Genomic DNA, 12,744 nt, shown 5'->3' with positions numbered 1-12,744 from the left:
CTTCACTCAGCATAATGTCCTCCAGAGTCACCCATTTTGAATAATATTGCATGAGTTCCTTGTTTTTCAATGCAGCCTAGTATTCCATTGTGTGAGTATACCACAGCTTCTCTAGCCATTCGTTTTTTGATGGGCACTTAGGTTGTTTCCAAGTCCTTGCTATTGTGAACAAAGCTGCAATAAACATGGGTGTGCATATTCTGGTATTTTTTTTGTCAGCCAGGATACATCTGACATCAGCAATGATATCCTTGGTGCCATGGCCTCTTCTAAATCTTCCTTGAATTTCTGGCAGTTCCCTATCTAAGTACAGTTCCAGCCGTTTTTTAATGATCTTCTGCAGTATTTTGCTTGCATATGATATTAATGATATTGTTTGACAGTTTCCATATTCAGTTGGATCACCTTTCTTGGGAATGGGAACAAATATGGACCTCTTCTAATCTGATGGCCAGACAGCTGTACTCCGGATTTCCTCACATCGGCTGGTGAGCAAATCAAAGGCTGCATCTGTTAACTGAAACAAACCAACTGGTATCCCATCAATTCCTGGGCCTCATTTTTTGCCAATGCCTTCAATGCAGCTTCCACTTCCTCCTTCATTACTATTGGCTCCTGCTCATATAGTACTTCCTGAAATTTTTCAATGTCAATCAGTTCTCTCTGGTACAGTGATTCTGTGTATCCTCTCCATCGTCTATTTTTAAAATATTTTTTTACTGATTTTCATATAATAATACCTTTATAGTATGTTCCATTCATATGCTGTTGCTGTTTTTGTTAAGTGCCGTCGAGTTGTAGACAACTCATAGCGACCCTCTGAACAAAAGACCTGAACACTTGTATAATTCTCATCGTTTCTCCAAGTTCATAGGGTTTCCAGAGGCAAGGAATTTTGGAAATGGATGCCACTCTTGCTTCCAAGCTTGTTTTAATCAGGGAGCTTCACCAAACACTGTCCACCATTGCATTTTATACAATTTTTTATTTACATTGTGTTTCATACAATCATTCATTCATATATTCTATTTTACATTGTTTTTATATTTGTTTATTTACAAAATTAAAATACATTGTTTTTCACACCAGATCCTTCCCATTTCCCTTGCTTGCCTGCCCCCACACCAACCATCAAATTTCTCCATTTTCTTTTGATGATTTCTGGGCCATTCAATATATTGCCCGTACCATCTTTCAATATTATGACTCGAGGCTTAAATTTGTTTTTCAGTTCTCTCAGCTTGAGAAATGCAGAGCAAGTTCTTCCCTTTTTATTCTTCAGTTCCAGCTCTCTGCACATTCCATTATAATTTGCTTTGTCCTCCTGAGCTGCCCTTTGAAATCTTCTGTTCAGCTCTTTTTCTTCTGCATGTTTGAGATTGAGGACTAAGATGCGTTTTATTCTGGCCATAGTCCTTCCAGTCGCTTGCTATGAATCTGAGAGCAGGACTATGAATAAGGATGACAGAAGAAGAATTGATGCCTTTGAGCTTTGATGTTGGAGAAGAGCACTGAACATCCCGTGGACAGCCAAAAGAACAAACAAGTGTGTCTTGGAGAGGGTGCAGCCAGATGACAAGGCTTCATATCACATGCTTTGGGCATCTTGCTGGGAGAGGCTATTCGTTGGAGAAGGGCATGATGCTAGGAAGAGTGGAGGGTCGGGGAAGGAGAAGACCCTTGACCAGGTGGATTGATGCAGTAACTGCCACAATGGGCTCATGTGTGTCAGGAAGTGTGAGGCTTGTACAGGATAAGACAGGGTTCAGATCTGCTGTGCATAGGGTTGCTATGAATCATTCTTGACTTGATAGCACCTGACAAACAACAATCCACTGTGTCCAATTAAATAAAAGTATGGTGTCAGTCATTGATCGTACACTTACAGTTGTGGAATTTGATGTTAAGGCTTTTCTATTATTTAAAAGAGATTGGCGTCTTGAAAGCTGGCACAGGGTGAACTGCCGATCAATATTTGCTTCCTTAAGGAGCTGGAACCAGAGACCTGTCACTCCAGCCTTTACAGCATTTATTGAAAGATCGATGTCCTGTCAGTGAACGTGTTACAAACAAAGCCATGTTTTCAGTTTCAAGTTTCCCCATCTTTTATTTATTTCCTCTTTTCTCTGCTCCTTTTAAATTATCGATGACCTCCTCTCACATGGTTGAGAAAAGAGAGCTCCTCCCCACCCTTTTAAAGGTAATTTTAGGGATCGCTCCCCTCTTCTACCTCCCCCCCACACACACTCAGCAAGGACAAATACTCCGTCCACACCATAACTGAAATCTAAATACGACTAGTTAGATTCTGAATCCACCAGGCAGGAACCTTGTTTGTCAGTTTGTCTTCTCCTGCACAGCCCATATCCCACTGTGATTTCTCAGCAAGACATAATAATTATCCATAATTGTAGTGGGCATGACAGTCAGGCGAAGCCAGAACGTAAACCCGTCCTTCTGAAACAGAACTGCGCTGTGCACTGCACTGTTTTTTGTAGCCCGGAGTGATGGTTACAAAGAGCCCCAGCAAAGTCTCTAAATTGAAATTTAAAAATTTTTTAAATGGTGATGAGCCAATACTTAGAAAACATTGGCTTGGAATAAAAAAGAAATGTATGATGTAAGACTGCAAGATTGACACTTTAAAAAAAGGAGAAGGAAGCCTCCAGACACTTCTTCCTGAATCCGAGTGATTGGATTTGTTTCCACCAGCTTGATCCTTTCCCGGAGGCGGCTAGCCAGAGCGCTGTCTAGTCACCCTCAAACATCTGATCAATCTCCTGCCACAAAAATGCATCAACGTTGCATTCAGGCCCTTAGTCTACTTTCCCCCTCAGTGGAGACACCTGCCAGGCGGTGTTAGACATGAGTGATGTTGGCACAGAGGGACGTCCGTTCGCTCAGGCACTGGGGACAGGCAGGAGGAGAGGGGAGCCCTTCCGGCAAAATGCCACCTCTCCTTCTAGACACCAGGACTCACGCTCCCCTCCAGCGCAGATCTGTCACATCCCTTTGTCAGCAGCAGAGCTGGACTGGCAGATGTGTGCATGGTCACACGGTGGAGATGTCACTATTATACGGGGCACTGCCAGGGGCAAATACCTGCAGGAGGCTGACAGACAGGCCGTGAGCAGCTGGGCTGCTGGCACTTCCACGGTTGCTTAGGGCCTTGTCTCTCCCTGGAGTCTAAGGCCATAAACACAGTTTCCTTACAACTTGCCTGAGGTTTGTTTCTCGCAAGGTAGGTTCTTTGAGGATAATTACAATGCTCTGTCCCCAAGAGCACCCAAGCCCATGTCTGGTACGCGTGTCCATTGAAACTTCTGTGGCCAACAGCAACCATCTTCTTTCTTCCTTTTACCCAGACAAGTATGAGGCCCCTAGGCCTCCCTGGGGGACAAACACAGGTCTGGGATCTGACAGTGACGGACTCAGATTCCAACCTAGCTATCTGGGGATGTTCCATTACCTCTAAGCCTCACAGGTCAAGTGAGGTTATAACAACCAAAACCACACCTCCCTTCTGTTCAGTTGATAATGACTCTTAGCGACCCCAAGCTTTACAGAGTAGAACTTCTCCATAAGGTTCTCCTGGCTGTCATCTTATGGCAGACACTCCGGTGGTGCAGTCTGCAGGGTGCTGTGCTGATAACAAAAAGACGGTGTCTCCTGTGGGTTCAAATCTACCAGTGGCTTCAAGAGAGAAAGAGAGGCAATTTGCAGCCTTGGAAACCTTAAAGGAAGGTTGCTAGAAGTTGGAATCGGCTCAATGGCAGGGAGCTTGAGTTTGAATCTTTATGAAAGCTGATTACCAGGACTTTCCCACAGTACCACCGAGTGAGTTCAAGCCACTTTTGATTAGTAATCAAGCGCAAACAATACCATCCAAGGGGAATCTCTTTCTCTCATTGCCATCACGCAACTGACTCACAGGTGACCCTCAGTTGGGTTTCTGAGGCTGTGTATCACACAGGAGGAGACTTCCTCTTTCTCTTGTGGAGTTGATAGTGGATCTGAACCACCAGATATGCGTCACCTTCGGTTTAGAAGCACAACTACTTGTGAGCTACGCCACCAGAGCTGCTTTTAAAGGTCGTTGCGATGCCCAGGAGGGACGCATACACAGAACTCAGTACACAACAACATAACAGTCAGCATGGCCCTGGCATCTATAGATGCCCTATTTACTGGGTCTTGTTGGTTGTCAAAGTTCCTGGGTGGCACCATCCTCCCAGCTTATCTGCACCCGCACCCGTCAGCGTCTCCTCTCCTGCAAACTTGCTCAGGGGGCCGCATGTAGACATTTCCTCCATCCCCCGTCCTCACCCTCTGTCTTTCCCTGTATCTACCTCTCCTAGGGGAATCTCGACCCTGTTGAGGCTGTTCCCAGCTCTGCCTCTGGGCTGAGGTGCTGGCACAACTAGCCATCCTCTCAACCAGCTGGAAACCTAAGGAAATGACTTCTCCCTCCACGCATTCTCCATTCTTAAGTTCTGTCTGTTCCACTGGTCTCTGTTACCCACTGTCAGGTAGATGAGCCTCCACAGACACTCTGTGCCCGGCCTGACCAGACCTGTCCCTCCCACCCCTGCTTCTGGCTCTTCTGGCCTCCTGGGTGGCTGTACCACTTATATCAGCAAATATCCCTCCATGAACTGGTCCCTGCCAACCATGCCAAGCTAGGCCCACCCACACAGCCCCTCTGTCTCCCATGGACCCTTCTGACTTCTCAGCCTAGAGGCATGAGAAGCCTCCACCTGGCAGCCTGGTCACACAGCCTGGTCTCCCCTCCCAGCCTCCCTCTTCAGTTGCCTAACTCCTCTCTATCCTTGCAGATCCAACTCCTGCCCCACTGCCCCCTGGGCAATCCCTGACCTTCATGCTTAAGTGCTGCCCTGACTCCCAAAGTCCTGCTGTCCTGCTGTCTGGACACAGATGCTGCTGTCAGTCTGTACATTCAACCCCCATATAGTGCTGGTGTTGCTCCTCTAGCGTGGCAGGGGCTGTGTCGTTCCCATTCACCTCTGAGTCTGGTACATGATGAGGGGTCAGTGGCCAACCTGTGACAGAGTTCAGGCTGGGATCCAATTGTTTAATGTCCATGCCTCTAGCACAAACAGAATGAAATGTCCTGTTCTTGTGGAAAGACTACATTTCAAAATTAATCTTTTACTCTTCTCCAATCTTGATAGTCCCATGTAGAAGTCCTGACTCAGCCACTTACTAGTTAATGGACTTCTGTGCAGGACATGTAACCTCTCTAAGCCTTGGTTTTCCACCTGTAAAATGGGCAAGAATGCCGATCTCATAAGGTCCTGGAAAGAATGAAATCAAGTGATGCAAACAAGGACTTGACGGAGGGCCTGCATACAGTAGATACTTAAAGGGGCGCGTCACTGTCCCAATGGACTTTTTAGTAAACATGTCTTAAATTACACAATAAGATAGAATCCAATATGATGCACTATTTCTTTCACTATAGAAACAAACTAGGGTTAGTCATGTGAACACTGGGATAGAAGTTAAAAAATCCCTTTCTCACTCATTGCCGTCAAGTCAGTTCTGACTCAAGCTGGCCCTCCAGTGAGTTTTCAGAGGCAGTAAATTTCATGGGAGAAAATTGCTCATCCTCCCTCAGAGTAGCTGGTAGATTTGAACCGTGTGCCTGTTGGTTGCAGAGCTGCTTCTTATCATTAGGCCACCAGGGCAGAGTTTGTGATTGTTAACAAGTACAGCCCGCTCAGGTCTACAATTAACACTCGTGGCACTAGCAGCCAAAAATTCAAAAGATGAATTTGATTAGGAAAGTCTGCTGTCAGGGACCTCTCCAGAGTGCTGAAAAGCAAAGACATCAGTCTAGAGACTAAGGTGCGCCTGGGCCAGGCCGTGGTCTGCCCAATTACTTGCTCCACATCAGAGAGCTGGACACCGACTAGGGATGACAAAACAATTGATGTCTTTGTGTTGTGGTGCTGGAGAAGAGTACTGAGCATCCCACTGCCAAGAAAACAAACAGGTCAGTCCTGAAGAGGGTGAGACGAGGCTGCTCCCTGGAGGCAAGGATTTTAAAACTCTGTCTCACATACTTTGGGCATGCGGCCATGAGAGACAGGTCTTTGAATGAAGGGACAGCACAGGAGAGGAAGGTCCTGCATGAGATGGATTGACACAGTGACTGGGGTTTAGCGATAAGTGTGTTGGAGACAAGTGAGACTCACTCAGGACAGGTCAAGGTTCAGAGCTATTGTGCACAGGGACCCTATGAGTCACAGGCAATGTGACACCACATGTCAACAACAACCAGAACCCCTGCTTCCAGAGCACCCTAGAAGGATCTCCACACCCTCTTCATCATCTTGTTCACAACCTGTTAAAGATCTTGGTGGTTTTTAAAAGTGGCAGTCTGTTTGGTCAGTTAGGTTCACTCCCAGTGCACAGCCTCTTATTCTGATTTTCTTTATTTCTACGATATCATAAATCACCAGACTGGTGCTATTATTTGTGGAATATCAATTGAAGGGCAAAAGGGGAGCTTTAGGAAGCCAGGTTAAGCAGCAAGTCGTCACCTGCAAACACTCCCCTTCGCCAGGGAAGGTGACTTTCTCTCTGAAGGGCTCAGAGCATTAATGCTTAGAACAGCCATTTTGTAAATCCCAGCAATGCTCAGGATTCCAGCAATCACCGTGAACGGTTGACAAGAGCTTAGGTCTGCAAAACGCAGCCTTCTCAGTGGAATTTGCAAGGAAATGGAGCCTTTAGACATTACAGTGTTTTCAAATATCATCATTACTGCTCTATAAATATCCCACGCCCACAGTGTATCAGGTGCCACATGGGAAATATTGGCTTCGGTTGGAGATTTTCTTAAAAGACACATAACAGCACCATATGCCAGTCATCTTAGATAATATTTATGTGCATGCTGCAAAAGCAAAGATTAGCTGTGTCAATACATATAGAAAAATCCCGCAAAAGAGTGCCTGTGGGATGTGTTTTATCTGCACTTATCATCAAAAGCCTTTGCCTAATTTATTTAAGTGCTCTGTCACCCACAAACTACAGAAAGGTTGGAGGAATGAGGAATTAATACAGCAATAATTGGGGGGGGGAATTATCAGCGATCCCTGGGGTCTCCTACTGGGAGTGGGTCGGGGTTTCCTTAGCTGAAAAGAGCAGTTTCAGAGCTGCGAATAGCAATTAACCCTTCAATTTACTTTTAACTAATGGGATTTAAACATAGTTGCTTCCTTTTCAACTGCCTTCACCAGCATACTAAAAAGGAAATTGCTTGGAGGGAATTTTCTTTTCTTTTTTGGCACAGAATATAAGCAGAAGGAAAATGTTGTGAGGTGCCCTCCAGTCAGTCTGATTCATTCCACCCTCTGGGACAGAGGAGCCCAGCCCCGAGGCTGTAACTTTTATAGAAGCGCATTGCCACATTTTCTCCCACGGAGCGACTGACTGGTGGCTTCAAACTACTGACCTTTTGGTTAGCAGCTGAGAACTTGACCACCACACCACCAAGACTCTTCAAGGACTGAGCGGAATTAGCAGGAGTGGCATCCATTTCCTAAACAACATGCCTCTGGAAACGCTATGCTACATGAACTAACTCCATTAAGGACAAATACTGTATAAGACCATCATCATCAAAATAGATAACTAGTAAAATACGGCTGAGGATCCAAGGGGGGAGGGTAGGAGCAGAGGAGTGAGGATGGGCAGGGGCGTAATCATAGGGTCGCACAATTTAATCGGCAGAGGGAGGGGTGGGTAAAGGAAGTGGGAAAGATCTGGGGTGAAAACAATGTATATGAACTTTGTAGGTAAACCAGTATAAAATAAAAATTTTATTTTAAAAACAAATTTATAGCCTACAGGGCAATTCTACTCTTCCGTGTTGTTGTTGTTAGAGCCCTTGAGTGGATTACAACCATAGCGACCCTCTGAACGGCAGATCTGAACCGTGAACCACCCGTGTCATCCTCATCATCTCTGATACGCTCGAGCCTGTTGTTAGTCTTTGTGTCAGTACATTTCTTTGAGGGTCTTCCTGTCTTTCTCTGACCCTCCACCTTTCCCAGCATGATGTTTTTTTCTAAGGACTGACCCTTCCTGACAACATGCACAAAGCATGTGAGAAAAAAAAAAAACAAAAACAAAAACCCAAAACCACACACACAACAACCAACCAAACACCCCCCACCTGAAAACAAAACAAAACAAAAAGGCATGTGAGATGGTTTGACTATCCTTGCCTCTAAGCAGCACTCTGGTTGCATGTCCTCCAAGACATATTTGTTTGTTCTTTTGACAGTCCATGGGGCAGTCAGTACCCTTCACCAATCCCTCAGTCAGACACTGATTCTTCTGTTTTCCATATTCGTTGTCCAACTTTGTCCAACAACTTTGTTGTTGTTAGGTGCCGTTAAGTCAAGTATGACCCATAACGATCTGTAAGATCTGAACCCTGTCCTATCCTGTGCCATCCTCACACTTCCTGACACATTAGAGCACCTGTCAATCCACCTAGTTGGGGGTCTTCTTCTCCTTTGCCGACCCTCTACCTTTCTAAGTATCTTGTCCCTCTCTGAGGAATAGCCCCTCCTAGCAACATGCCCGAAATATGTAAGGTGAAGCCTCATCATTTTTGCCTCCAAATAGCACTTTGACTGCACCCTCTCAAGACATATTTGTTTGTTCTTTTGGCTGTCCATGAGGTGTTCAGTGCTCTTCTCCAACATCACAGATCAAGGGCATCGATTCTTCTTCTGTCATTCTTATTCATTGTCAGCTCTTAGGTGCATAGCAAGTGACTGAATAGACCATGGCCTGAATTGGATGCACCCTGGTCCTCAAACAGAAATCATTACTCCTCAATAATTTGGAGAAGTCCCTGAGTGCAGACTTTCCCAGTGCAATACATCTCTTGAATTCCTAATAGCTGGTGGTACTAAGAGTATTAATTGTGGATCCAAATAAGATGAAGTTGTTGAAAGTTACAATCTTTTCTCCATCTATCATGATTTTGCCTACCAGTCCAGTGATAAGAATTTTTGTTTTCTTGAAATTGAGATGCAATCCACACTGAAGGCTGCATTTCTTGATCTTCTGCAACAAGTACTTCAAGTCCTCCTCACTTCCAGCAAGCAAGGTTGTATCATCTGCACAACGCAGGTTATTGATACGTCTCCATCCAATCCTGATGCCACAATCCTCTTCACAGAGTTCAACTTCTCAAATAATTTGCTCAGCATACAGGTTGAATAGGTATGGAGAGAGAATACAACACTGAGGCACTCCCTTTTTAATTTTAAACCAAATAGTGTTCCCTTGCTCTATTCACACAACAGCCTCTTAGTCTATGTATAGGTTTTGCATTAGCACAATTAAGTGCTCTGGAAGTCCCATTCTTCTCAATGTTAGCCATAAATTGTTATGATTCACACAGATGCTATTTGTGTAGTCAAAAAAGCATAAATAGACACTCTTCTAGTATTCCTGTCAGCCAGGATCCATCTGACATCAGTAATGATATCCTTGGTACCATAGCCTTTTCTAAATCCTGCTTGAACTTCTGGCAGTTCCCTTTCTATGTACTGTTCTAGCTGGTTTTGGATGATCTTCAGCAGTATTTTGCTTGCATGTGATAGCAATATTGTTTGATAAGTTTCCACATTCTGTTGGATCACCTTTCTTGGGAATGGGAATAAATATGGACTTCTTCCAATCTTTTGGCCAGATGTCTGTCCTCCAATATCCTGGAATCTGGGTGAGTGCATCCAAGGCTGCATCTGTTAAATGAAACAAGTCAACTGGTACCCCATTGATTCCAGAGGGCTTATTTTGTGTCAATACTTTCAATGCAGCCTCCACTTCCTCCTTAATTACCATTTGCTTTTGCTCATGTGGTACTTACTGAGATTTTTTAGTGTCAGTCAGTTTTTTTGGTACAATGATTCTGTATATTCCCCCATGGGTTTGATTTGTTGTTTTTTGATTGGGTTTTTGGTTTGGGGTTGTGTTTTGTTTTTTTGTTTTGTTTTGTTTTATGCTTTCAGGGTCATTCAATGTATTGCCCATAGCATCTCTCAATCTTGTGACTCGAGTCTTAAATTTTTTAGTTCTCTCAGTTTGAGAAATGCAGAGAGAGTCCTTCCCTTTTTATTCTTCAATTCCAGCTCTGTACATTCTGTTATAATATTTTGCTTTGTCTTCTCGAGCTGCCTTGTGAAATCTTCTGTTCAGTTCTTTTACCTTGGCATGTTTCCCCTTTGTTTTGGTTTTTCAAAGCTCTAGTGCAATTTTTAGAGTCTCTTCTGACATCCATTTTGGTTTTTGTCTTTCACCTCTCTCTTTGTAATGACCTTTTGCTTTCTTCAACTGGTCTTTGATCATTGATGTTCAATGCTTCAAACCTATTCTCAAGTGCCCATCAACAAATGGCTAGAGAAACTGTGGTATATTCACACAATGGAATAAATACTACGCTGCATTGAAACATAAAGAACTCGTGAAATAGTATACAAAATGGGTGACCCTGAAGGACATTATGCTGAGTGAAATATTTCAGTCACAAAAGGACAAATACTGCATAGTGCCACTGTTGTAAAACGGGACTGACATCGGGGTTGTGGGGAACCTAAGAGAAGAGGGAATAAATAATGTATACTACATTGAAACAGATGAAGGAGAGACTGTTTAAAAGGATTATAGAATTAGGTATTATTTTCATGACAAGATTACAGAAAAATAAATGCATATTAAAGTGGACTGGGGAAATTGTATAACAATGAGAGAATTTTTTTTTCTTCAAAGAGAAAAACGAACGGGGGGAGAGGTGGGCAGGGAGGAAAATGTGCAATAATGAATGACTGGGAAGAAAATTAAATGGAAAGAATATGCTGTAAACACTTTTTTTTAAAAAGATGATCTTGAAATTCAGATGGAATAGACACAAAAACCATATTTTGGTTCCTGTGACTTATTTTCCTTTTCTGCGGCCTCAATTTTAACTTTCACGAGTAATTGATGTAATCAATCAGTAATTTGACCCACCGTCCTCTCCCAGCCTAGTTTTGACCGCTAATATGGAACCTCCAACAATTCCTTCCACAGATGTAGTCAATCTGATTCCATCCGTGCAGTCCATCAGGTGAGATCCATGTGTAAAGTCGCTGTTTCTTCTTCTTCTTTTTTTTTTTTTTTTAAATATTGGTTTTCTCAGAGCTCTGGTGGCCTAGTGGCAAAAAGCTGCACTGCAATCCCAGAGGCAAACGGTTCGAATCCACCAGATGCTCTGCGGGGAAGGAAGGACAATCTCCTCCTGTATTGGTCAGATCTGATTTTGACGGTACATACACACACAAATAAAAAAGTATTGGTTTTCTCGCAAACTTCATATACATTGTGTTTCACACTATCCTTCATTCATATTGTGTTTCATACAATCATTCCCATGTATTGTGTTTTATAAAACCAATCACCATTGGACCTTTCCCATAATTCTCTAATCTTTTCAGGTCCCCGCAGGATCCTTCCCATTTCCTTCAGTCCCTGCCTCAACCCACCAAACTGTGCAACTCTGTGGTTGGGTTAGAGCATCTGTGTCTTTTAAAAAAGGTATTTAGAGCTGCAGGACCAGAACGGCGGTGCTGCCATGTCTGACACCAAGAAACTCAACTTGGACTCTATCATCGGGCTCCTGCTGGAAGTGCCCGGGGAAAAATATTCAGCTGACCAAGATCGAGGTCCGTGGTTTGTGCCTCAAGTCCCGGGAGATCTCCCTGAGCCAGCCATTCTTCTGGAGCTGGAGGCACCCCTCAATATATGCGGTGACATCCACGGCCAGTACTACGACCTTCTGAGGCTGTTGGAATACGGGGGCATCCCCCCAGGGAGCAACTACCTCTTCCTGGGGGACTATTTCGACCGGGCAAGCGGTCCCTGGAGACCATCTGCCTGCTGCTGGCCTACAAGATCAAATGCCAGGAAAACATCTTTCTGCTCCGTGGGAACCTCGAGTGTGCCATCATCAACCGCACCTATGTCTTCTACGATGAGTGCAAGAGATGCTACAACACCAAACAGGGGAAAACCTCCGCCAACTGCTTCAACTGCCTGCCCATCGCGCCCATTGTGGACGAGAAGATCTGCTGCTGCCACGGGGGGCCTGTCCCCAGACCTGCAGTCCATGGAGCAGCTTCGGCGCATCATGCGGCCCCCGGACCTGCCCGACCAGGGACCCCGACAAGGACGCGCAGGGCTGGGGCGAGAATGACCGCCGGGTCCCCTTACCTTCGGGGCTGAGGCCTTGGCCAAATTCCTGCACAAGCATGGCCTGCACCTCATGTGCCAGGCGCAACAGGTGGTGGAAGAGAGCTACGAGTTCTTTGCCAAGCTGCAGATGGTGACACTCTGCTCAGCTCCCAACGACTGCGGGGAGTTCAACAACACCGGCGCCATGATTAGTGCGGACGAGACGCACACGTGCTCCTTGCAGATCCTCCAGCCCATCGACGAGAACAAGGGGGAGTATGGGCAGGTCCGTAGCCTGGATGCTGGGGGGCGGCCCATCACCCCAGAAGCTGCCTCCTTGTGGCCTCCCTCTGCCCCCAGACGGCGAGCTGACTGTCTGGAAGCCGGCTGCTGCAGGGGTCAGAGTATCCTCGCCCGCCTCCACAGGACTCGCCGTGGCCGGTTTCCTTTTTATTTTATTTTATTTTATTTTATTTTATTCATTTT

General features: G+C 45.0%; 1 pseudogene; it reads left to right on the top strand.

Moving 5' to 3' along the window:
• Positions 1 to 11,659: 11,659 nt before the first annotated feature.
• The window catches only part of LOC102866376, a 3,736-nt pseudogene continuing 2,651 nt past the window's right edge, over positions 11,660 to 12,744 (top strand).

Source organism: Elephantulus edwardii, unplaced genomic scaffold (assembly GCF_000299155.1).
Source record: "Elephantulus edwardii isolate Elephantulus edwardi_28Jun2011 unplaced genomic scaffold, EleEdw1.0 scaffold00005, whole genome shotgun sequence".
In the NCBI taxonomy this organism is placed as follows: domain Eukaryota; kingdom Metazoa; phylum Chordata; class Mammalia; order Macroscelidea; family Macroscelididae; genus Elephantulus; species Elephantulus edwardii.
The sequence above is the reverse complement of the archived record's forward strand: the minus strand, read 5'-3'. Positions and strand labels throughout refer to the sequence as shown.